The sequence below is a fragment of the Bacillus rossius genome, chromosome 11 (genome assembly GCF_032445375.1).
Source record: "Bacillus rossius redtenbacheri isolate Brsri chromosome 11, Brsri_v3, whole genome shotgun sequence".
In the NCBI taxonomy this organism is placed as follows: Eukaryota; Metazoa; Arthropoda; class Insecta; order Phasmatodea; family Bacillidae; genus Bacillus; species Bacillus rossius.
Window position 1 is genome coordinate 21,108,362 of NC_086338.1, and position 13,429 is coordinate 21,121,790.

Consider the following 13,429-nt stretch of genomic DNA (forward strand, 5'->3'; position numbering starts at 1 on the left):
ATGTAAAAATTGTGATAAAATTATATTTCTTTTTTGTAAATTGTAAATGGCTGTGATAAGTTTTTAAAAATTATTTATTTAATTTTTGAAATTTTTGTATTAATTAAAATCATCAATCAACAACTTTATGGATGTTAATAAAATATTTTTTTATTTATTAGGCTTAGGGTAATGTATAAACAAATATATTTCATCCCGGAGGGTTTGAAAAGTGGTTAAAAGTTTTTTTTTAATTCTTTAATTTTTTATAGCTAGTAAGTATTTGCAAACACATTAGGTATCAATAATATATATTAAGACTACCAACCACTTGTTTGAAACATTCTGCAAATTTTTGCACATAATGGCTGTAAAAGTGATTTGATTTATTTAAAGAAAAAATGTACATTTCCAAATTTTCTAGATTGAGAGAGTAGTATATAATAGCCGGAGCTGCGGCAGGATGCAGGATGTGGTGCTTGGTGCCGAGCCACATCTCTGATTCTGACGTCACGGCGGCCATCTTGGATGATACATAAACAGATTCTGCTAGCTTGTGAACTTCTCATTGTTGAGCAAAGATATAGTTCTAGTACAAGCCAGAATTTTATTTATTTATTTTATTTTTTTAAATTTTTTATTAATTTATTTTTATTTTTTATTATTATTTTTTCCTGAAATTTTATGATATCAAAGAAAACTTATGGCGGTTTTCTCCGTGTGCTTCCGATTATTCTTGCCAATATTATTGCGGTTTTCTCCGTGTGATCCCGTTTATTCTTGACAGTATTATGGTGGATTTCTCCGTGTGCTCCTGATTATTCTTGACAATATTTTGATGGTTTTCTCTGGGTGCTTCTGATTTTTCCTGACTAGACATCTGATGGTTTTCTCCGAGTGCTTCTGGTTACTAATGAGGAATTTATCTCTGCATGAAGGATTTTTTTAATTAATGAAGCATGTCATTTTTTATTCAAGGTTGCATATAATTAGTGAACTTCTGCTACTTAATCATCACTTGTAATATTTTTATCAGGTGGAAATTTAAATAAATATATATATAATTACTCAGTCAAATTATCTCTGAGAAATCTAAGAAGCACTAACAGGATGGACGAACTTCCTTCTCCTTGGAGTCTAGCGAAGCCATCGATCTATTGCGATCGTTAGTGAGCATCCCGCATCCCGCATAAAAGAACTAAATATTATTTACCTGCAAGTAACATGTGGCGACATCTGTTGTTGAAAAGCAGAACTACATGCATAAAGTACTTTTGCATGAGATAAATTAATTCTCGCTGATGAAATAATTAAAAAATTCTATTTAAGTAATATATCTAATTTGAAACTCTTAGTTTGCATCTGGCATTAGTCTCAGTAACTAATATGAATCCTGATTCGGGATTTGATGCTGTATCGAAACGTCATCACTGTAGATACTGTAGCAAGGTGTTTACCTTGAGAAAGAATGCTAAACGACATGAGAGAAGCGAGTGTAATTTGGGTCCTTGTCAAAAACCATTTCATTGCAGTCAGTGTCAGAAATCCTTTGGTAGAAGATATTACTTGGATAGACATTACAAGACCTGTACAATTAAGATGAATAAAGAAAACGAAGACTGGGCTACAACATCGCGGAAGAGGAACGAAGGCGAAAAAGCTAATGCTAAAATTACTGATCTAGATCAAGATAATAATTTAAAATTTAAAACAAACGAAGGAAGTTGTAACCACATTAGAAATGAAAATATATTTACTCCAATATCTAGTAGTATCCATGAAAATGAGAAAGATGGAGAACCATCTGAAGCTTACAAGGTCGAAGACTTTGATGAATCATCTGAAGCGGGCATGATTGAAGGTAGTGGTGACACATCTGAGGCTGACATGATTGAGTACTGTACTGAAGCACCTAAAGCAGGTAATATCGAAGACTGTGATGGCGGTCTGAGACCAAAACGATGGAAACGACATAATAAAATAAATTTTCCTGATCAAGTTTGTGGTGCTGACATGATTGAAGACTGTGGTGACACATCAGAAGCTGGCATGAACGAAGACTGTGCTGACACATCTAAGGCTGACATGATTGAGTACTGTGCTGAAGCACCAAAAGCATGCAAGAGCGAAGACTGTGATGGTGGTTTGAGACCAAAACGATGGAAACGTCGTAATAAAATAAATTATCCTGATCAAGATTGTGATAATCACTGGCACGATGACAAAAGTGACCTTGAGGTTGGTGTTAAAACGAAAGATACCAGAGATAATAATATTTATTATAAACATGCAAGGATGATGAACGCAGCAGAAGAGATTAATTATACCTCATGGGAAGATCCTTACATATTGGTTGACAGGCTACGACTACTACATGGATCGCTTTGTGCAGGAAACTATTCGAACATTAAAGAAATATCTTTCATACTCAAAGAACTGAGGGAAGCTGGCTACATACAATAATGGCTTAAATTAAATGTATGTGTATAAACTTGAAGATAAATTAATATATTTTCTTTCCAAATGGTATCTACCATTTATCGAAATATGATTTCTAAATAAAACTTATAACTTAAAGGTGCAAAATACGTTACCACTGCCAGTCAAAATGTATACTAATAAAGACATGTTAGTAATCATGCCAAGTTCGATAAGAAAAGTAATTGGAATCAGTTGGAACCAATTGAAGATGGAGCTTTTGGAACAATTGGAGCCTTTTGAAGCATTTGGAGCCTTTTGGAGCTGTTGGAGCCATTTGGAGCATTTGGAGCCATTTGGAGCATTTGGAGCTGTCAAGCAATTGGAGGCCGTTTGGAGCATTTGGAGCCATTTGGAGCTGTGTTAAGCATTTGGAGCCTTTTTTGGAGCTGTTGGAGCATTTGGAGGCCGTTTGGAGCATTTGGAGCCTTTGAAGCATTTGGAGCCTTTTGGAGACATTTGGAGCATTTGGAGCCTTTTGGAGAATTTGGAGCTGTCAAGCATTTGGAGCCTTTTTTTGGAGCTGTTGGAGCATTTGGAGCCTTTTGAAGCATTTGGAGCCTTTTGGAGACATTTGGAGCATTTGGAGCCGTTTGAAGCATTTGGAGCCATTTGGAGCCGTTTGGAGCATTTGGAGGCAGTTGGAGCCATTTGGAGCCCGTTTGGAGCATTTTGAGTCATTTGGAGCTGTGTTAAGCATTTGGAGGCTATTGGAGCATTTGGAGCCTTTATTTGGAGCTGTTGGAGCATTTGGAGCCTTTTGAAGCATTTGGAGCCATTTGGAGCTGGCAAGCATTTGGAGGTTGTTGGAGCTGTTGGAGCCATTTGAAGGCCGTTTGGAGCATTTGGAGCCATTTGGAGCTAAGAAGTAGTCGTTGCACTTCTATGCAGGGCTAAATGTTAATAAGATTGCTTGCTTTCGCAAGTGATTCTGTAGTAGGATAGAAATTGTGTAATAAATATTATGTTTGTAAAATACTTTGAGGTGTTTTATTTCTCGAACTTTACACTTTTCTGGTACTTTTTTAAAATTAAAGTTGATTTGTATCGGTCAGGGATCGAACCAAGGACCTTAGTCGATCTAATCAATCAGTATATAGATTACAAATTTATTTAATGAATTTTGAACTTTTTCCCTAATCTCTAGCATTACAATTACGAATTTCCAATATGGTGGTCTTGATGTCTGATAGGATGATGGTAGTAGAGGATTTAAAGTCTCTTTAAGAATTTTGAACATGGTTTATTGAAATTATTATTTTTTATATAAAATTAAATGTTTTGCATCATTCAGGGATCGAACCAAGGACTGGAGCGAATCGAATCAATATGTAAGTTAATGAGTGATTTATTTAATGAATTTTGGATTTTTTCCCGCTTTTCTAGCTACATTATTACATGATTTCAAGATGGCGGTCGAATTTCAAAATGGCGGGGGCACTTTGGTAATAAATGATTACTGCACTGTAGTGGGTTAGAATAAAATTATCCAGATGGTAATGTACTCCATAATACAAGTACACACACAAGATGGTGTACTCCGGCAGGTGGTAGCTCCTGGTAGCATGTACTGAACATAAAATGTCGGATCCATGATGGTCGACAAAGACAAAGTCAAATTTCAAGGACAAAGTCAAATTTCAATGGCAAGGTCAAATTTCAAGGTCAAGGTCAAATTTCAATTTCCAAGATGGCTGCCGCGATCTACTTGTCCCGTTACGCTGTGTCCCGTTACATTATGTCCCGTTACGCTCATCCAATATGGCCGCCGTGACGTCAGAATCAGAGATGTGGCTCGGCACCAAGCACCACATCCTGCATCCTGCCGCAGCTCCGGCTATTATATACTACTTGAGAGGTAAGAAATTATTAATGAACAACTTCCATTTACAGTTTCGTACTGCATTTTTATTATTTAAAAATTTTGAACTTTCAGTGGGTGAAAAGAGGTAGACAGTTTCTTAAAATATATATATATCCCTGAATCGAATCAAGGGGTAATAAAAAAAATTTGTACGTATATGTTTTAAATTTTATAGAGATTTAACAGTAAAGGGAATATAATATGTATTAGTTTTAAATATAGAAATTAATCTTATTGAAGAAAATCAATTGGAAGGTAAGAAAATTAGCATGAAATCTTCACATAATGTTAAACGTCAATTGGTATTGCTATTTCTCTCATTTCTACGATAAATGGGATAAAACAACTGTTATAATTGGTTTTATACGAGAATATTTAATCTACATAAAATGATAAGTAGTAGGTGAACAACTGAGTATGTATAACTTCGTTACATAAAGAGTAAAGTACTGTGTTTATTTTTAATTCGACCGCAAAGGGGGTAAAAAAATGTGCAAATCTATATCTAGGTATATCTAAAGCATAAAAAGTGAGAGGCGAAAGAAACTGACCACAAATTGTTACGAAGATTGTTATAACCATTTTTTTTTTAACTTTACCAAAAGAAAGTTAATAATTAAGTAAGTTTGCATTTACGGTAAAAAAAAATCGAATGTATGAAACCAATCTAGCGAAAAGTAAAAAATTGAGCATAAATAATTTACATAAAATTTAACGTATTGTGTTTTAAAATAATTCAAAATTTTAAATTCAAATTATGTGAAAAGCATTAATACTTTAGGAATTTCAACGTTAAACATTATTATGAATCAAATCTTATGTGCACCTGATATAATGTTGTGTATATTTATTTATATTTAACTTTTGTAAATAATCATATTATTTCCATACAATGTTAAATATCTAAAATATCAAAATATTTGTACGATAGAAGCCACGGGCTATTACGTATTACATTTATATGTCAGGAACGCAGTCCGAAGACCTAGTCGGAGTTCGCATCAATTTTCATTGAATCGAATGTATGGGAGGACCACGTGTTAAACGGTTTTATCTAATCGGGTTATATAAACTTTTATCATACCGAAAAGACGTTATAAAAGTTAAATAAATTATGTGGACAAGTTTATTTTCTATCTGTATACAAAACTAGAGAATGAGATATGGGAAGAAATTGACCAGTGTCAGAATTAGATTTATTTATAACTACCGGTGAGACAAAGGTTTGTCGGCATATAAAAGAAGGGTAGTGCAATGCATTGCGTAAACAATTATCACATTTTTTTAATACAAGAAACAAATTATGTGTTAGTCTTGTTATTTTTTTAATCTATGCCAGCAAGCTTCACTAAAGACTGTTTACATATTACCCTACCTGACCTAAATAAGTAAAAGAACATTTTCTGCTCATGTGTGTAATCGAACCAACGTTCTCCCGATCACAGAGTGGACTATCTCCCGTAAGAACTACTTTACGTAAATGCGTGAAATAAAGAGTATAATGTAATAACTTTTGCAACGAAGAAATATGCAACTTTTAACAGAATTGTATCTGTTTCACTGCGTGCGACCCAGACATGCTTTGTGAATTTTTTTAGTATTTCACTTTTAAATTAACAATAGTACTGGTTTGAAAATGTCTGTTTTAATATACTATTGTAATCTTTATAAATTAAAAAAAAATGTTTATGAATACTCTCGTGATGAACAAAGAAAAATATAACTTGTGTTGAAAAAACTCTCATAAATTATTAATTCTAGACCAAACACAATTTTTTTTTTATACCTGAAGTTTCACCGATTTTATAACAGTACACAGGACGGAAGTTTGAATTTGACGTAGTTGCTACGAAAATCTAGGAATTTATAGCTACGAAAATACCTTCGTTTATTTGTGGGGCATTCTTCGTTGAAAAAATACCGTAACTTTCCGTAAACATACACACGAGACTTAAAAATGTTTTTAATGTAATATTTATTAGGATGAAGGTCGATTAAATTAGAAAATGATTTACAAAACATAGTTCATCTCCTTTCTTAAGCCATGACAGGTCGCCTTCTTGTGTAGTAAAATGCACAAACTGAAGGTTTTCTTTGTTGGAAATTATAATCATAATCCGAATGAAAAATAGTTTCGGCCTTTAAAAATACATACAGAAAAGCAGTGTGATGAAAATTAATTTAGTGAAGCTTTTGAATAAAGCAAATTTGAATTTGTAAAATAATTGTGGGTTAGTCTCAGAGTCTCTGCGCAAACTTGCTGCTGAACAGGAGCGAAGTTAATCAATTGCACGACTTCTGGGACAGATGCGGGAACACATTGAAAAGCATTATTCGTGCTTTCACGGCCTTATGCGTCACTGTCGGCCATCTTCAACTCGGAGTGAAGCGCCCGACTTTCTTTTCCCCGGGAACTGAAAAGGAATTAAAGAGCTCGCAATTAATCTTCGGCACAAGAGCGCAGACTTGCGGCAGGGAAAAAAATGAAATATTACTTCGCAGTTTGGCATCCGGCGAAGAAAAGCGAAAGCGAGGATGAAGAGTGTGTGCTTGCTGTCCGCTGTGTCAGAGTTTGTTGCAAAAACTTTGAAAGCGTGTGCACGACGAAAAATTATACATATAGTAAAAAACATAAAACCATTTATGGTCTATAGTTCTTTACAAAACTAGTATTTGACTTTAAATTTGAACCAAAGATATTAGTTCAGTACATGCACTAAAATTAGTTTTAAGATTAAAAACATTGTGCCCGAATAATTTTTAATAAAAATTTACTTCAAATACTACAAACTTTGTGTCTGACGAATAACAATTTTATTGAAAACCCCCGTAGTAGTGTAGCTTCAAGCTGTGGGTTGGGAATGGGGTCAATGACTTAATTCTCTGACGTCACGGCGGCTATTTTGGACACAAAAATAACTCAAAACTCCTCCAAATTTCCCATTTTCGTGGGAAAATTCCCGTTTAGAGGAAAAATTTCCCGTTTTAGTCCTCAAAAATGACATCAAATACGAAATTCCTTAATATTGCTTAGATTCCTTAGGGAAGAGAATGATATCGCCACCATTTTGGATTAGGGGCCGTTCAAGTATTACGTAACGCAATTTTTTTTAAGATTTTTAACCCTCCCCCCCCCATGTAACACGTCGTAACCTTATTCTGTACCCCCCTCACCCTTCTTAAACATTACGTAACACCCAAGTGACCATTTTTATCTAAAAGTCATAATAATGTTTCGCAAAGTACCGGAAATTTGCTAAAATACCTTTTTTATTGTTTTAATTGCGTTTCCGGGAATAATAAATAAAACAAGTGTGTGTACTAGGTGTTCGTCTCGTTTCCTGTCTGTACTGTGTGTTCATTTAATTTCCTGTGTGTACTGTGTGTTTTTTTTCTTTTGTTGAATGTGTGTCGTTACTTTAAATTCGGGTAGCTCTTTAGCAGCTCTGAATATTTACTAGTCCAATACCTCTTTGGTTTGATTAAATGAGTAGTGTGTAATAGGGGCTACAGGCACAGGATTTAGGATGTGGTGCCAGTGCCGGTCCGCTATCTTGGATTGTGACTTCATGGTAGCCATCTTGGACTCAAAAAATCCTCAAAATTCCTCAAAAATGGCTCAAAATGAATCAAAAATTTCCGTTTTAAGAAAAAATTTCCAGTTTTCGAGGGAAAAATTCCCGATTCGAAGGAAAATTCCCCGTTTTAGTCCATAAAAATGCCAGAGGCTGAAAAATCCTAAAACTGGCTTAAGCATCCATGTCTACAGCCTACGATAAGACTCTTTAGGATTATGACGTCACCATTGCAATTAATGTTACGGTCGCCATCTTGAAAATCTTTTTTTATTATACGATTAAATAAAATATATTTTTAATTAAAAAAAATTGCAATTATTAAAATTTTAATAAAAATATTAAAAAAACCTTCATTTACGGCACGGAGCTCGGAGAGCTCGGTTCTAAACCGGTGAGGGCAAAAAAATTAAAAAAAACTACAGATCATTCCGCACAGAAGCCACCTCCAGACTGACCCCCGCCACTTGTTTCATAGCATATTTATCATGACCTTGTATGACATCGTGTACGCCATTTTGAAAATCCGTAATTTTTATGTTAAAAACCAGGAAATATTTTAAAAATCATAAAAAAGTTAAATAATCGAATTTAAATATAAAATTTTTAAAAACCACTGTTACACTTATCATTACGGTCGCCATCTTGGATTATACAAATGTTGCATGTTTCGTTACCCCCGCCATCTTGTTTGAGTACGGTGTCATCATTACACTTTACCTTACAAACACCCTATTGGATCCTATTAATGTTGCAATTTGTGTTATGGTCGCCATCTTTAAATTCCGTAAATTTAATGCTAGAAATTCGGGAAAAATTCTAAAATTCAACAAAAAAATTCACTCATTCAAGTAATGATTCATTCGAAACTTAGTCCGATCACTAGTTGGTATATAAAATAATTTAATGTAAAAATACTGCAATAATGACAAGCTCGAAAATAAAACACCTCAAGTTCTTTCACAAACATAAAAATTATTACATAATCTATATTTTACTACAGGATCACTTGCGAAAGCCATCAATCTTATAAATATTTAGCCCTGCATAGGCGTGAAATGACTTATTCTTAGCTCCAATCGGTTTATACTAGACAGAGACCAACCAGATCCTTTACAGACATAGTCCTCTTCTTCTTGACAGATTTTCTGGATACCGTTTTTAACAGTTTGCTTCACATCGTCAGAACTGTAAATTACTGCAGCCGATGTCTTGAATGCACACTTCTTCACTTTGTCATCGAACGGATATGGCTTACATATAAACAGTCCAAACACAAGTTATATTTCAAAGGTCCGTTTGTTGCTACGTCATCAGTAAACTGATTGATTATGTTCTGTCTGAAATCGTCAAGAAAATTACAAATGTCTTTCTTCTCACTAAACGTATTTAGATAATAGAAGTCTTTCAATGTTCCACGAAATGCAGACTGCGCCAGTAGAAGCCATTATCGTTCACTTGTAATGCTCCGAACACAGTCTTAGTTTTAGTTCCATGTTCTAACGTCATAGCAATCGGTTGCTGCTCATCTGTTTTTTTGGTTGTACGCTTCCGTGTCTCCAATCTAAAGCGAGGAGTCGAAATGTCGGCAGGTAGTTCAGCAGTAGGAGCACAGACTCCAACTTTACATTTTATCGCATGATGTCATAAACTGTGAATTCGAGTAAACCATTTATGGCACTAATCACAGCGAAACTTCATGCGAGAAGGATTCTTCTTGCATTTGCTCTGCTCATGTCTTCGTGCATCATGGGAAAATGCGAACGACGTATCACAGTAGCTGCAAGGATACCGTGGTGATGAAGAAGGGCCTTTCAGACCTATTCAGATACTGATGTTGCAACAGTAGTACCATTTCCAGGCATACTCTTATGCACATCGATGCATCGTTGTTGCACCGAAACCTTTACTTTCTGCCGATTTGACGGACATTTGCATATATTCATGTGCGTTTTCATATCATCTTTTCTGGCAAAATGCTAATGACATTTCTCACAAACAAAAATTTTTCGAAATAGGTTCTTGACACATTCGCTCTTCTCGTGTCGTCGAGCATTGCTGTTGTTTGAGAAAATCTTGTCGCAGTAAGAGCACCGATGTTCGTTAGTTATTGTCAAATCAGCATCCATTCAAGTCTCCATCGAGGTCGTATCGTCTATCGTGGTGATTTCCTGCACAACCAGCTCTGTAGTCATGAAGCTCTCTTCTGCTGGTGGTATAACATCTGTTGAAATCTCCTCCAATGTTGACGTCATCGTTGCCAACGGGAGCACCGTCAACAAAAAGGCAGCACATTTGTAAGCACCGCCACGAAAAGGCAGCACAATATAGTTGGCTAGAATTCTACTAGTCTAAGAGACTATTAGGCCACAAGGCTAAATGTCTTAAAGGATCTAGCTGGTTACGAGTTATACATGGCTAGATACAGCATGGCTAAAAGACCGCGTGGCTACGAAACTTCATGACTCTAACTGACAACAATAGCACCATTTAGTGGTTATAGTTAATTTATCTCATGCAAAGTTACTTGTTGAAGTAGTTCCGCTTATCATCAACAGATGACGCCACATGTTGCTTGCAGGTAAATAATTTTTATTTTTTTGCTGCATGACTAATTGGTCGCGTGGCTACAAAACTTCATGTCTCTAACTGACTACAATAACACCATTCAGTTGAATAGGTGACTATGGATCTTCAAGTTTACGAGACTGCGAGGCTACAGAGCTACGAAGCCTCTGGAACACGAGTTTACGTAACTTGGAGGATACAGGACTGCAAGTATGCATGATAACTTGATTACGTAGCTACCCGTCTTACAAGGCTCCAATTGCCGCATCTGTCTTCGTCGGAATTTTCTCGTTTGCTCCAACTACTCCAGCAGCATTATGTTATAAGATTACATGACTACTTGTTTACGTAGCTACAAGTCTACGAGGCTACTTGAATAAGCAGCTACAATTATACGAGGTCCCAAGACATCATGACTACGCGACTACGAGCCATGAGGTTACGAGACTACGTGACTACTAATCTTCAATTTTAGAAACTGCAAGGCTACAGAGCTATGAAGCTCCTAGAACAAGAGTTTACGTGACTGCGAGGATAGAGGAATACAAGTCTGCATGAGTACTTGACTACGAAGCTACTCGACTACAAGGCTCCAATTGCCGCATCTGTCTTCGACAGAATTTTCTCTTTTGCTCCAACTGCACCATCAGCATTATGTTTTAAGATTACAAGGCTACTTGCTTACGTAGCTTCAAGTCTACGAGGCTCCAATACATCATGACTACGAGACTACGAGCCATGAGGTTACGAGATTATGCGATTGAAAGTCTTCAAGGTAATGTGATAGCGAGGCTATAGGACTACGACGCTTCCAGAACGCATGGTTACGAGACTGCATGACTAATTAGCCGCGTGGCTACAAATCTTCATGACTCTAACTGACTACAATAGCACTATTCAGTGTTGAGATTTAATTTATCTCATGCAAAGCTACTTGTTACAAGTAGTTCCTTTTTTCATCATCAGATGACGCCAAGTGTTTATTGCAGTTAAATAATATTTATTTATTTTATGCGGGATGCGGGATGCTCACTAACGATCGCATAAGATGGATGGCTTCGATAGTCTCCAAGGAGAAGGAAGTTCGTCCTTCCTGTTAGTTCTTCTCAGATTTCTCACGGTCCGCCATCTTGGATTGTGTCGACACAGCGGCCATCTTGGATGGGTGTGACATTGACCTTTGACCGATACCACAGGAATGATCGTAAACACACGGAAAAAACCATCAAAAAATTGATAAGAATAATCAGGAGCACACAGAAAAAACCATCATAATATTGGCAAGAATAATCAGGAGCACACGGAGAAAAACATCATAATATTGACATGGATAATCGGAAGCACACGGAGAAAACAGCCACACATTTTCTTTAATCAAATAAAATTAAAAATAATTTAAAAAATACAAAAAAATACAAAAAGTACATAAAATTTTGGCTTGAGAACTTCTCATTGATGAGCAAAGATATAGTTATAGTTCCTGTATCCTCGTAGTCACGTAAACTCGTGTTCTAGAGGCTTTGTAGCTCTGTAGCCTCGCAGTCTCGTAAACTTGAAGATCCGTAGTCACGTATTCCACTGAATAATCTTATTATAGTCAGTTAGAGACATGAAGTTTCGTAGCCACACGGCCAATTAGTCATGCAGCAAAAAATAAATATTATTTACCTGCAAGCAACATGTGGCGTCATCTGTTGATGAAAAGCGGAACTACTTGCAACAAGTACCTTTGCATGAGATAAATTAACTATAACCACTGTATGGTGCTATTGTTGTCAGATAGAGTCATGAAGTTTCGTAGCCACGCGGTCTTTTAGCCATGCTGTCTCTAGCCATGTATAACTCGTAACCAGCTAGATCCTTTTAGACTCGTAGCCTTGTGGCCTCATAGTCTCTTAGACTAGTAGAATTCTAGCCAAATATTTTTGGAGTTGGAGAGACAAAAGTCAGTTGGAGCCAATGACTGTAGGAGCCAATGACTGATGGAGTCACTAGACTGATGGAATCAATAGACTGATGGAACCAATGAATATTGGAGCCAATGTATGTTGGAGCCTTTAAATATTGGAGCCAATGAATAGTTGAGCCAATGAATGTTGGAGATAATGACAAATGTGCTGTCTTTTTGATGATGGTGCTGCCTTTTCGTTGTCGGTGCTTCCAAATATATGCTGCCTTATTGTTGTCAGTGCTTCCTTTTTGTTGACGGTGCTTCCAAATGTGCTGCCTTTTCGTTGGCGGTGCTTCTAAATGTGCTGCCTTTTCATTGTCGGTGCTTCCAAATGTGCAGCCTTTTTGTTGTCGGTGCTTCTAAATATGATGCCTTTTCGTTGTCGGTGCTTCCAAGTGTGCTGCCTTTTCGTGGCGGTGCTTCCAAATGAGCTGTCTTTTCGTTGTCGGTGCTTCCAAATGTGCTGCCATTTCGTTGTCGCTGCTTCCAAATGTGCTGCCTTTTCGTGGCGGTGCTTCCAAATGTGCTGCCTTTTTGTTGATGGTGCGTCCAAAATGTGGTGCCTTTTTGATGGTGCTTCTATTTTTAATGTTATTTTGACTATAGTATTATATTAAATTGTTCTTGATTTGACTAGCGTATTATTCCATCCGGCGCATGTATATAAAGGAGTCCTAGACAGCAGGTCGCTCAGTTTGTTACTGTCGTCGACGGTGTAAGTATCACCTAGTTTATTTCATCTGGTGCATAATTCGCGAAATACCTTTACTTGCAAACTCGATGGCATCTTTACCGACTTTAACGTCGAACTCGATGAAAGTTGTACCATCGTCTACGGGAACCTGGACGTCTGCGACGAAGATGGAGGAGCAGATCCCGTTGGCAACGATGACGTCAACATTGGAGGAGATTTCAACATATGTGATACCTCCACCAGAAGAGACCTTAATAAATACAGAGCTGGTTGTGAAGGAAACCACCACTATCGACGATACGACCTCGATGAAGACTTCA